The sequence below is a fragment of the Balaenoptera borealis genome, assembly GCF_965194805.1.
Source record: "Balaenoptera borealis genome assembly, chromosome: X".
Classification (NCBI taxonomy): domain Eukaryota; kingdom Metazoa; phylum Chordata; class Mammalia; order Artiodactyla; family Balaenopteridae; genus Balaenoptera; species Balaenoptera borealis.
Genome location: NC_138881.1, coordinates 106,154,858 through 106,168,063, shown reverse-complemented (window position 1 = coordinate 106,168,063; position 13,206 = coordinate 106,154,858). Strand labels below are relative to the sequence as shown.

Genomic DNA, 13,206 nt, shown 5'->3' with positions numbered 1-13,206 from the left:
CTTCAGACCTAGGGACACATAGAGACTGAAAGTGAGAGGATGGAAAAAGATATTCCATGCAAATGGAAATCAAAAGAAAGCTGGAGTAGCAATTCTCATATCAGACAAAATAGACTTTAAAACAAACAGTATTACAAGAGACAAAGAAGAACACTACATAATGATCAAGGGATCAATCCAAGAAGAAGATATAACAATTTAAATATTTATCCATCCAACATAGGAGCACCTCCATACATAAGGCAAATACTAACAGTCATAAAAGGGGAAATCAACAGTAACACAATCATAGTAGGGGACTTTAACACCCCACTTTCACCAATGGACAGATCATCCAAAATGAAAATAAATAAGAAAACACAAGCTTTAAATGATACATTAAACAAGATGGGCTTAATTGATATTTATAGGACATTCCATCCAAACACAACAGAATACACAATCTTCTCAAGTGCTCATGGAACATCCTCCAGGATAGATCATATCTTGGGTCACAAATCAAGCCTTGCTAAATTTAAGAAAATTGAAATTGTATCAACTATCTTTTCCAACCACAATGCTATGAGACTAGATATCAATTACAGGAAAACATCTATAAGAAATACAAACACATGGAGGCTAAACAACACACTACTTAATAACCAAGAGATCACTGAAGAAATCAAAGAGGAAATCAAAAAATACCTAGAAACAAATGACAATGAAAACACAATGACCAAAACCTATTAGATGCAGCAAGAGCAGTTCTAAGAGAGAAGTTTATAGCAATACAATCCTACTTTAAGAAACAAGAAACATCTCAAATAAACAACCTAAGCTTATACCAAAAGCAATTAGAGAAGGAAGACCAAAAACCCCCAAAGTTAGCAGAAGGAAAGAAATCATAAAGATCAGATCAGAAATAAATGGAAAAGAAATGAAGGAAATGATAGCAAAGATCAATAAAACTAAAAGCTGGTTCTTTGAGAAGATAAACAAAATTGATAAACCATTAGCCAGACTCATCAAGAAAAAAAGGGAGAAGACTCAAATCAATACAATGAGAAATGAAAAAGGAGAAGTAACAACTGACACTGCAGAAATACAAAGGATCATGAGAGATTACTACAAGCAACTCTATGCCAATAAAATGGACAACCTGGAAGAAATGGACAAATTCTTAGAAATACACAACCTTCTGAGACTGAACCAGGAAGCAAGAGAACATATGAACAGACCAATCACAAGCACTGAAATTGAAACTGTGATTAAAAATCTTCCAACAAACAACAGCCCAGGACCAGATGGCTTCACAGGTGAATTCTATCAAACATTTAGAGAAGAGCTAACACCTATCCTTCTCAAACTCTTCCATAACATAGCAGAGGGAGGAACACTCCCAAACTCATTCTACGAGGCTACCATCACTCTTATACCAAAACCAGACAAATATGTCACAAAGAAAGAAAACTACAGGCCAATATCACTGATGAACATAGATGCAAAAATCCTCAACAAAAGACTAGCAAACAGAATCCAACAGCACATTAAAAGGATCATACACCATGATCAAGTGGGGTTTATCCCAGGAATGCAAGGATTCTTCAATATACACAAATCAATCAACGTGATACACCATATAAACAAACTGAAGGAGAAAAATCATATGATCATCTCAATAGATGCAGAGAAAGCTTTCAACAAAATTCAACACCCATTTATGATAAAAATCCTCCAGAAAGTAGGCATAGAGGGAACTTTCCTCAACATAATAAAGGCCATGTATGACAAACCCACAGCCAACATCGTCCTCAATGGTGAAAAACTGAAACCATTTCCACTAAGGTTAGGAACAAGACAAGGTTGCCCACTCTCACCACTATTATTCAACATAGTTTTGGAAGTTTTAGCCACAGCATTCAGAGAAGAAAAAGAAATAAAAGGAATCCAAATCAGAAAAGAAGAAGTAAAGCCGTCACTGTTTGCAGATGACATGATACTATACATAGAGAATCCTAAAGATGCTACCAGAAAACTCCTAGAGCTAATCAATGAATTTGGTAAAGTAGCAGGATACAAAATTAATGCACAGAAATCTCTACCATTCCTATACACTAATGATGAAAAATCTGAAATTAAGAAAACACTCCCATTTACCATTGCAACCAAAAGAATAAAGTATCTAGGAATAAACCTACCTAAGGAGACAAAAGACCTGTATGCAGAAAATTATAAGACACTGATGAAAGAAATTAAAGATGATACAAATAGATGGAGAGATATAGCATGTTCTTGGATTGGAAGAATCAACATTGTGAAAATGACTCTACTACCCAAAGCAATCTACAGATTCAATGCAATCCTTATCAGACTACCACTGTCATTTTTCACAGAACTAAAACAAAAAATTTCACAACTTGTATGGAAACACAAAAGACCCCGAATAGCCAAAGCAATCTTGAGAAAGAAAAACGGAGCTGGAGGAATCAGGCTCCCGGACTTCAGACACAAAAACAGAAATACAGATCAATGTAACAGGATAGAAAGCCCAGAGATAAACCCACGCACATACGGTCACCTTATCTTTGATAAAGGAGGCAAGAATATACAGTGGAGAAAAGACAGCCTCTTCAATAAGTGGTGCTGGGAAAACTGGACAGCTACATGTAAAAGAATGAAAGTAGAACACTCCCTAACACCATACACAAAAATAAACTCAAAATGGATTAAAGACCTAAATGTAAGGCCAGACACTATCAAACTCTTAGAGGAAAACATAGGCAGAACACTCTATGACATAAATCGCAGCAAGATCCTTTTTTTGACCCACCTCCTAGAGAAATGGAAATAAAAACAAAAATAAACAAATGGGACTAATGAAACTTAAAAGCTCTTGCACAGCAAAGGAAACCATAAACAAGACGAAAAGACAACCTCAGAATGGGAGAAAATATCTGCAAGTGAAGCAACTGACAAAGGATTAATCTCCAAAACATACAAGCAACTCATGCAGCTCAATATCAAAAAAACAAACAACCCAATCCAAAAATGGGCAGAAGTCTTAAATAGACATTTCTCCAAAGAAGATATACAGATTGCCAACAAACACATGAAAGAATGCTCAACATCATTAATCATTAGAGAAATGCAAATCAAAACTACAATGAGATATCATCTCACACCAGTCAGAATGGCCATCATCAAAAAATCTACAAACAGTAAATGCTGGAGAGGATGTTGAGAAAAGGCAACCCTCTTGCACAGTTGGTGGGAATGTAAATTGATACAGCCACTATGGAGAACAGTATGGAGGTTCCTTAAAAAACTAAAAAAGAACTACCATACGACCCAGCAATCCCACTACTGGGCATATACCCTGAGAAGGCCATAATTCAAAAAGAGTCATGTACCAAAATATTCATTGCAGCTCTTTTTACATTAGCCAGGACATGGAAGCAACCTAAGTGTCCATCAACAGATGAATGGATAAAGAAGATGTGGCACATATATACAATGGAATATTACTCAGCTATAAAAAGGAACAAAACTGAGTTATTTGTAGTGAGGTGGATGGACCTAGAGACTGTCATACAGAGTGAAGTAAGTCAGAAAGAGAAAAACAAATACCATATGCTAACACATATATGTGGAATCTAAAGAAAAGAAAAAAAGAAAAAAAAATGATCAGAAGAACCTAGGGGCAAGACGGGAATAAAGACACAGACCTACTAGAGAATTGACTTGAGGATACGGGGAGGGGGAAGGGTAAGCTGTGACAAAGTTTAGAGAGTGGCATGGACATATATACACTACCAAACGTAAAATAGATAGCTAGTGGGAAGCAGCCGCATAGCACAGGGAGATCAGCTCGGTGCTTTGTGACCACCTAGAGGGGTGGGATGGGGAGGGTGGGAGGGAGGGAGATGCAAGAGGGAAGGGATATGGGGACATATGTACATTTATGGCTGATTCACTTTGTTGTGGACCAGAAACTAACACACCATTGTGAAGCAATTATACTCCAATAAAGATGTTAAACAAACAAAAAAAAAAGAATCTGCTTGCCAATGCAAGGGACATGGGTTCGAGCCCTGGCCTGGGAAGATCCCACATTCCGCGGAGCAACTAAGCCGGTGCGCCACAACTACTGAGCCTGCGCTCTAGAGCCCGTGTGCCACAACTACTGAAGCCCACGCGCCTAGAGCCCGTTCTCCACAACAAGAGAAGCCACCGCAGTGAGAAGCCCACGTACCGCAACGAAAAGTAGCCCCCGCTCGCCACAACTAGAGAAAGCCGCATGCAGCAACGAAGACCCAATGCAGACAAAAATAAATAAAAATATATATATATTTTTTAATCTTAAAAAAAAAATCATCTGACAAATTCCAACACTCCTTGATGATAAAAACCCTCAAAACTTAGGAATATAAGGGACCTTTGTCAACATGATAAAGGCATTCATGACAAACCCACAGCTAACATTATACTCAATGGTGAAAAACTGAAAGCTTTTCCCCTAAGTTCAGGAAGAAAACTAGGAACTCACTTTCACCCTGTTATTCAACATAGTATCAGGAAGTTCTAGCTAGATAAGTTGGAAAGAGGAAGAAATAAAACTATCTAAATCGGAAAAGAAGAAGTAAAACTAAATCTATTCATAGACAAAATGACCTTATATATAGAAACTGCTAAAGAATTCACACACACCAAAAAATATATATATTAAAGCTAAAAGACCAAATCAGTAGAACTGCAGGATACAAGATGAATATATACAAGTCACTTGTTTTTCTATACAATGCCAATGCACAATCAGAAAAGGAAATTAAGAAAACAATTCAATTTACTATATGATCAAAAACAATAAAATACTTAGGAATCAATGTAGAAGAATTTTACAGTGAAAATTACAAAATATTGTTCAAGCACATTCAAAAGACCTAAATAAGTGGAACGATATCCTATGTTCATAAATAGGAAGACTTAATATTGTAAAATGGCAATACTACTCAAACTAATCTACAGATTCAGTGCACTTCCTATCAAAATCCCAATGGCTTTTTGTGCAGATATGGAAATGCCAATCTTTAAATTCATGTGGAATTGCAAGGAAACCCAAATAGCAGAGACAATATTGAAAAAAAAGAACAAAGTTGGAGGATTCACATTTCCTGATTTCAATATTGACCATAAAGCTACAGTAATTAAAACAATGTGGTGGTGGCATAAGGATAGGCATATCAATCCATGGAACAGAACTGAGAGTCCAGAAATAAACCAAGACATGTATGTTCAACTGATTTTCAACAAGGATGCCAAGATCATTCAATGGGGAAAGAATAGTTATTTTCAACAAGTGGTGCTTGAACAACTGGATATCCACATGAAAAGAATCAAGCTGTTCCCTATATCACACCATATACAAAAATTTACTCAAAATAAATTAAAGACATTCATTCAAGAATTGAAACTGTACAACTCTTAGAAGAAAACAAAGGCAAATTTTCAAGTTTTGGGTTTTGGCAATGGCTTCCTAAATATGACACCAAAAGCATAAGCAACAAAATTATAAACAGACAAAATGGACTTCATCAAAATTAAATACTTCTGTGCATCAAAGGATACTATCAAGAAAGTGAAAACAAGCTACAATAGTGAATTGAATAAACTTGTTTCCTCCTATCCGCTCATAGCATTTTCCAGTGTGTCTCTTAATGATTTAATTCTGCCTTGCATAGTGCTGGCATCTCTTATTCTTTTTTCATTCTTTACAACTCTCAAGTGAGTGGCTTGCATATGAAGGTGATCAATAAAGTTTTAAGTATCGAATGAATGCTAGTTTATCCTCAGTTTCCCTGATATCATCATTTAGGAATACATGAAAACAATGGCTTGGTAATGGAGAAATAATTCTAAGGAAATGTGCCATAAAGGAGTAAGCAAACTCACTTTAGTATAGTAAGGAATACATCCTACAGAAGTAAATTTTAAACTAAATTTTGAAGGAAGTAAGGAAGTGCTTCACTGGTGCTTAGTGGAAATGAATCTATAGAGGGGTAGATGTAAAAATAATGGAATCAATAAAGACAAAAGCAGAAAGTAATATTGGTGTGAAATGAGGTGACCAAGAAACGAGACGCAGGACTCTGGCTGCGAGGAATAGAAAATCCAGGGTTATAAGCAACAAATAAAAGGCATTTTGGGGCTTCCCTGGTGGTGCAGTGGTTGAGAATCTGCCTGCCAATGCAGGGGACACGGGTTCGAGCCCTGGTCTGGGAAGATCCCACGTGCCGCGGAGCAACTGGGCCCGTGAGCCACAACTACTGAGCCTGCGCGTCTGGAGCCTGTGCTCCACAACAAGAGAGGCCGCGATAGTGAGAGGCCCACGCAGCGCGATGAAGAGTGGCCCCCACTTGCCACAACTAGAGAAAGCACAGAAACGAAGACCCAACACAGCCAAAAATAAATAAATATTTTTTTTTAAAAAAGGCATTTTGTTAATTGTTTAGGCAAGCCAGAGGAGACAGATTTTCCTTCTAACATCTTGTCTATCAAATCAAAGGGATTAGACATGATGTCATACATCTCATAGTACCAGATGAAACCTACTGTGTGAAATATGTATGAACATATACCATTGATATGTTACACTGAGCCTATGAGACAATCCATGCCACATGGCAGTATCTCAAAATATAACTGAACAAGTGAGGTTATAGATTATCCTAAAGCCTTAGTTCTAGTTTTTAGAAAGACAGGATTCATTTTGCAATAGAAATAAATCATTCATACATTTTACTAATGTCACTGTCATATATGGCCATCAAAATACCCTGCAGCAGGCAAAATCAGTCATCATAATTTGATGGGACTATTTTATGTGTGTGTGTGTGTGTGTGTGTGATCAATAAACATTGCTACAAGCATGTTTATTTAAGTGTATCGAAACCTGCTTTAGCAGTCTATCAATTGATGTTTTTCATGATGCAGTCTGGTGATTGTCGACTGTTGACTTTTGTTGTTTCATTTTGTCTTTGTGTACAGGCAGAGTCTTACTGGATTTCAATTTCTCTATCAGCTAAGTGGAGACAGCAGTACTAGCCATGACAACCTCCCTTCCAAACCCAAAATGATAACAAAGACACGTTAGAGCTAGACTGCTGGTGGCTTCTTCCAAACTGCCTGGGTGACAAGGAAAAATTCACAACAGACGCTTATTAATGAAGAACAACCTACAAGTATATTAAATGTTTCACTTATCCACTTAAGTACTTTCAAAGCCCTTTTAACTTTGACAAGCACAAAGGAAAAAAATCTTGACAATGATCAAGAGTGGAAAAACATGGATGCAATTTGTTTTTTGGTTTTTTGGTTTTTGTTTTTTTTTGGCTGCGTTGCTGTGCGCAGGCTTTTCTCTAGTTGCTGCGAGCGGGGGCTACTCTTTGTTGCGGTTCATGGGCTTCTCATTGCGGTGGCTTCTCTTGTTGCGGAGCACGGGCTCTAGGCACACGGGCTTCAGTAGTTGTGGCACGTGGGCTCAGTCGTTGTGGCTCATGGGCTCTAAAGCACAGGCTCAGTAGTTGTGGCACATGGGCTTAGCTGCTCCATGGCATGTGGGATCTTCCAGGTCCAGGGCTCGAACCCATGTCCCCTGCACTGGTAGGCAGATTCTTAACCACTGCGCCACCAGGGAAGTCATGGATGCAATTTGGTTGCCTACCAAATAAATGAAGGACAAACTAAATAACCCTTCCATGTCGAGATGATGATACAGCTTGAAAAGGAATCTGACAGTATCTGAGTTTAAGTATATTTACTTCATAGAAAGCAGATTGATTCTTCAGGCTTTAAAAAGAATAGAGAGACTTCCCTGGCGGTCCAGTGGTTCAGACTCCACTTTCCAATGCCAGGGGCATGGGTTTGACCCCTGGTCGTGGAACTAAGATCCCACATGCCATGCAGTGCGTCCAAAAAAAAAAAAGAAAGAAAACAAAGATGTTTTGCTTGGAGTAAGGAAGGCTGTGGGATCCTCCCATTATTTTTGTACCTTGAACCCACCTTTCTCATATGGCAGGGGTCATTCTTCCTTTAATCCTCCTATACACCCCCCAAAAACCTGCAACTCAGAAAACAACAAAAACCTTCCATCTAGGTTAAGATAAGTATCCCAAATGCCACCACAGGAAAAACTTAAAGACAAAAGTTAAAAAAAACACACAAAAAAATCTACATCTAAAATCAACACAACTTGTTTTAATGTATATGAATACAGCATTTACCCTGATTCATTTGCACCTGGATAGAAGAGTGTGGTTTGCAATGCACTTTTAAATAAACTAACTCATTTTGTCCTCACCTAGAAACTCTGAAGGTGGGCACAGGGTGGGAAATGTTAGCATTCTCATTTCACAAAAGAGGAGACTTAGTGAGGTGAAGTAATTCGCTCAAAGTAACACAAGGAAGTAGCAAAGCTAGAACCATAAGGAAGGTCTCCAGATTCTAAATCCTGTCCTTTTTTCCCACTGTGAATCGTCACCGGCCTCATAGTAACATATTTATATAAACGTTTTCGAGTTTCTGAAGTGCTTTCACATATATTAGGTGGAACCACATGAAACATTTTTTAACCAACCAAAATGGCAATTTCATATGATTCAAACATTGACTTTTATTTTCACAAGGTTCCTTCCTCGCTGTCCTCCTACTTTCCTGCAGGCGCCGCCTCTCACATCACCCTCATCCCCAAACACTTTAACATAACCAGGGACTACTGTTGCCAGATGCTCTCAATTTAGGAAGAGCCACATGTTGTGAATTTTTAATTACTCCCTCCTTTCTAATTTATTCACTCTTTGCCCTCTTCTATCTAGATTCTCTAAATGACTGATAAATGACTTTACACAAGAGTTCTAATAACTGAGATGAGCAACATGTTACCTCTCAGAAAGGCACTTGCCCTAATCTTTTGTAGGCCATTAATTCAAAGGAATAAATCTCTAATGAATCTCTAAACCAGTATTTGAGTATAATGGTGGTGTCCCTTACAATGGTGTCACTCATTTCCCACCAAGAAGCTAACGTTTATTTGGAAGATTTCCTCTTTGACTCACGCTTTTCTCTCTCCATCCCTTGCCTCCTTCCCCCTTCCCTCTCTCTCCCTTGTCTCTCTCATTCTCTCTTCTTTGTTTCTACTATCCTTCTCAAAAGCTTTCCCTTCCTTCTTTCCTTTCCCTCCTTCTCCAGGGTAGCCCTTTCCTATTTCAGGCCTTCTTTCTCACTACCTACCAAATAATTTAGCCTGTCAGTATCCACAGGGCAATACTTAGAACTTCTAATTTTCGTCTGTCCCAAAGAAGTGACTGGCTTTAAATTTAAAACTATTCATAGTGTGCCCAGTGGTCCGTGGATCTCTTGATTCAACATTATTTGTACCGAACAGACCCGGGGACGCCCCTTCTTCCAGCCTCTGACCACCCTCCAGCCTCTTTTCCAGTTGCAAACTCCGGGGCCATCTTCTGTGCCCTCCTCGGCCTCCCGGACAAGCAAACGCCATTTTTTTTTCGCTTAACTCCTTACTGCTGACCAACCATGGGCCCCCAGATTTGTCAGAATCATTCCACTGAGGTGGAGGCCGCCGTCAACCGCGGGGTCAACCTGCATGTGGTTGACCCACACCTACCTCTCTCTGGGCTTCTATTTCCACCGCGAGGATGAGGCTGTGGAGGGCGCCGAGCCTCTTCTGAAGACGCAAAACCGGCACCGTGGCTGTGCCCTCTTCCAGGACATGCAAAAGCCGTCCGAAGATGAATGGGGTAAAACCCTGGACGCTAAGGAAGCTGCCACGGCCCCGGAAAAGAACCTGAGCCAAGCCCTTGAGGACCTGCGTGCCCTGTATTCCGGCCGTGCAGACCGCCCACCCCTGTGACTTCCTGGAGAGCCGCTTCCTGGAGGAGCAGCTGAAACTCATCAAGAAGATGGCGACCAGCTGACTGACCCCGCCTGAGGGGGGAGGGGATGCTGAGCCAGTAGCTCTCCGAAAGTCTCCCTCTCAATCCTCTGGCGCCCAGCAGCCTTTGAAGGGGTCCCTCTGCATCCCCCTGCTGTCAGGGGCTTCTGCCGGAGCCTCTCCCTTCAGCCCCCAGGCAGCTTTTTAACCACGCTGGAGCCCTCGTCCAAGCCGCAAACCAAAAGGAAACAAAGCTTTTTGCTGAAAACTTCAACAACAAAGCAAAAACAACCACAACAATTAAAAAAACCAATTCAAGTCAATAGTAAATATTGACTATTTTCTATATGCAGGCACTGAGTTGGTTACCGTGCCAAGCCTTTTATTTAGTACTTACGTATTGTTCCTAATTGTACGCATCATTTTATATGCATTCATGTTTAAATTAACTTCTATTTGGAGATGATTGTAGATTCACATGCAGTTGTAACGAATAATAAAGAGAGCTCCTGTGTGTACCCTTTACACATTTCCCCCAACGGTGATACCTACCCAAACTATAGTACAAAATCACAACCAAGATATTGACATTAATATGGTCAAGATACAGAACATTTCCATCACCACAGGGATCCCTCATTTTGCCCTTTTATAGCCACACCCAACACATCCTCCCAAACCCTCTGCCCTGTCCCTGACCTCTGCTCATTATTGATCAGTTTGCTGCGTCTATAGTTTTGCAAGTTCAAGAACGTTGCATAAACTGAATTGTATAATATGTAAGGTGTTAGTATCAGCTATTTTTCACTAAGTATAATTCTCTGGAGATTCATTTAGGTTGTTACTTGTATCAATGTTCCATTCCTTTTTATTTCCAAGTAGTATTCCAAGGTATGTATGTACCACAGTTTGTTTAACCATTCATCCACTGAACAACATTTGGGTTATTTTCAGTTTGGAGCTATTACAAATAAATCTGCTATAAATATTCACGTACAAGTTTTTGTTTGAACATAATTTTTCATTTTTCTGAGATAAATGTCTAGGAGTACAATTGCTGGGTTGTATGCTAATCACAAGTTTGGGGGGGTTGTTTTTGTTTGTTTGTTTTTAACTGACAAACTTTTGCAGAGTTGCTATACTATTTCACATTTCACTGTCAGTTGTATGAGCAATCTAGATTCTCTGCATCCTTGCAAGCATTTGGTGTTGTTACTATTTCTATAGTGTACATATTTTATATAGTGTCTATTTAACCGTTCTGATAGGTGTGTGGTAAAATCTCATTCTAGTTTTCATTTGCACTCACTAACGGCTAATGTTTTGAATATTTTTTCATGTGCTTATTTACCATCTGTACGTCTTCTTTTGTGACTTGTCTCAATGTCTTTTGCCCATTTTGGGTTTCTTTTAACTGTTGGGTTTTGAGAGTTCTTTACATATGCTAGGTATGAATCCTTTGTCAAATATATGATTTGCAAATAATTTCTCCCAGTCTATAATTTACACCTTCGTCCTTTCGAGGGATTTTTCACAGAGCTAAAATTTTTAATTCTATGAATTTCAGTTTATCAAGTTTTACCATAAGTTCTTAGAGGATATTATTTTAATTTCTATAAAGCTAAAAACATATGTATGTATGGAGAATAGCATACATATACAAAACACATTGACACTCTTGTGTTGAACCACTCTTGCAATTACTATGATAAATCCCACTTGGGTATGGTGTGTAATCCTTTTAATACGCTGCTGGATTTAATTTGCTAATACTTCGTTGACGATTTTTACATCTATATTCATAAGAGATAGTGGTATATAGTTTTCTTTTTTACATTATCTTTGTCTAGTTTTAGTATCAGAGTTAACAGTAGCTTCATAAAATGAGTTAGCAAGTGTTTGCTACTTAAATTTTTTGGAAGAAATTTTATGGAATTGGTGTTAATCCTCTTTAAATACATGGTAGAATTCTCGTCCTGAAGACTTCTTTGGGGGCATTTTTAACTTATGAATTCAATTTCCTTAATATTTGTGTGGCTATTCAAATTAAATATTTCCTATTGAATAAATTGTGATAATTTGTGTTTTTCAAGGAAGTGATCCATTTCATGTAAGTTGTCAAATTTATTTTTGAATAGTTGTTTATATTATTCCCTTATTATCTTTCTCATGTCTGCAGGGTCTTTAGTGATATCCTGTTTAATTCCTGATATTGATAATTTGTATCTTATCTCTTCTTTCTGTCAGTCTTGCTAGAAATTTGTAGAAGTTATTGGTCTTTTAAAAGAATCAGCTCTTTCTTTCATTTATTTTCTCTATTGTTTTTCTGTTTTTAATTTCATTGATTTCAGCTCTTATCTTTATTATTTTCTTCCTTCAGCTTGCTTTGGATTTATCTTGCTCTTCTTTTTTTCTAGGTTCTTCAGATAAGAGACTAGTTTATTGCTTTGAAATGTTTCCTCTTTTTTAATGTATGCCTAAGTGCTGTAAATTCCCCTCTCAGCACTGCTTTAGTGGTGTGCCACAAATTTTAATATGTTGGATTTTCATTTTCATTCAGTTTAATATATTTTTATTTCCTTTAATACTTCCTCTTTGACCCATGGATTATCTAGAAGTATGTCTGTTTCCCAAGTGTTCTGGGATTTTCCTATTATCTTCTTGTTATTGATTCCTACTGTGATTCCATTGTGGTCAGAGAACATACTCTGTATGATTTCAGTTACTTTAAAAATTTTGAGGTTTGTTTTATGGCCCAAGATATGGTCTATCTTGGTATATCTTCCATGGGAACCTGAAAAGAATGTGTTTTCTGCTTTGGGGTGATAAAGTGCTCTATAAAGATCAATTAGATCAGCTTGTTTGATGTTATTGTTGAGTTCTATACTCTTGTGGATTTTCTTTCTAGTTGTTCTGTAAGTTGTTGAGAGGGGGTATTGAAGTCTCCAATTATAATTGTGGATTTGCATATTCCTTCTTTCAATTCTATTTGTTTTTGCTTAACATATTTTGCTGTTTTGTTGTTTGATGCGTTCACATCTAGATTGCTATATCTTTTTGAACTGACAATTTTACAATATATAATGCCCCTTCCTGTATCTGGTAATTTTCTTTGCTCTTTAGTTTACTTTATCTAATATTAATACACCTACTCTTGCTTTCTTTTGATTGTTTGCATTATAAATATTTTTCCATCCTCTTGCTTTCAACCTGCCTATACTGTTATATTTGTAGTGAGTCTCTCATATGTAGTATATAGTTGGATTTTAATTGGTATATTT

At 37.9% G+C, this 13,206-nt stretch overlaps 1 long non-coding RNA gene across 1 annotated transcript in view; it reads right to left on the bottom strand.

Annotated features, from left to right (window-relative positions):
* LOC309620855 overlaps positions 1-12,302 on the bottom strand; it is a 196,174-nt gene extending 183,872 nt beyond the window's left edge. The window contains exon 1 of the long non-coding RNA XR_014239703.1: positions 9,659-12,302. This is a non-coding gene — a long non-coding RNA (uncharacterized lncRNA). The remainder of the gene's footprint in view (positions 1-9,658) is intronic.
* Between the last annotated feature and the right edge of the window lie 904 nt (positions 12,303-13,206).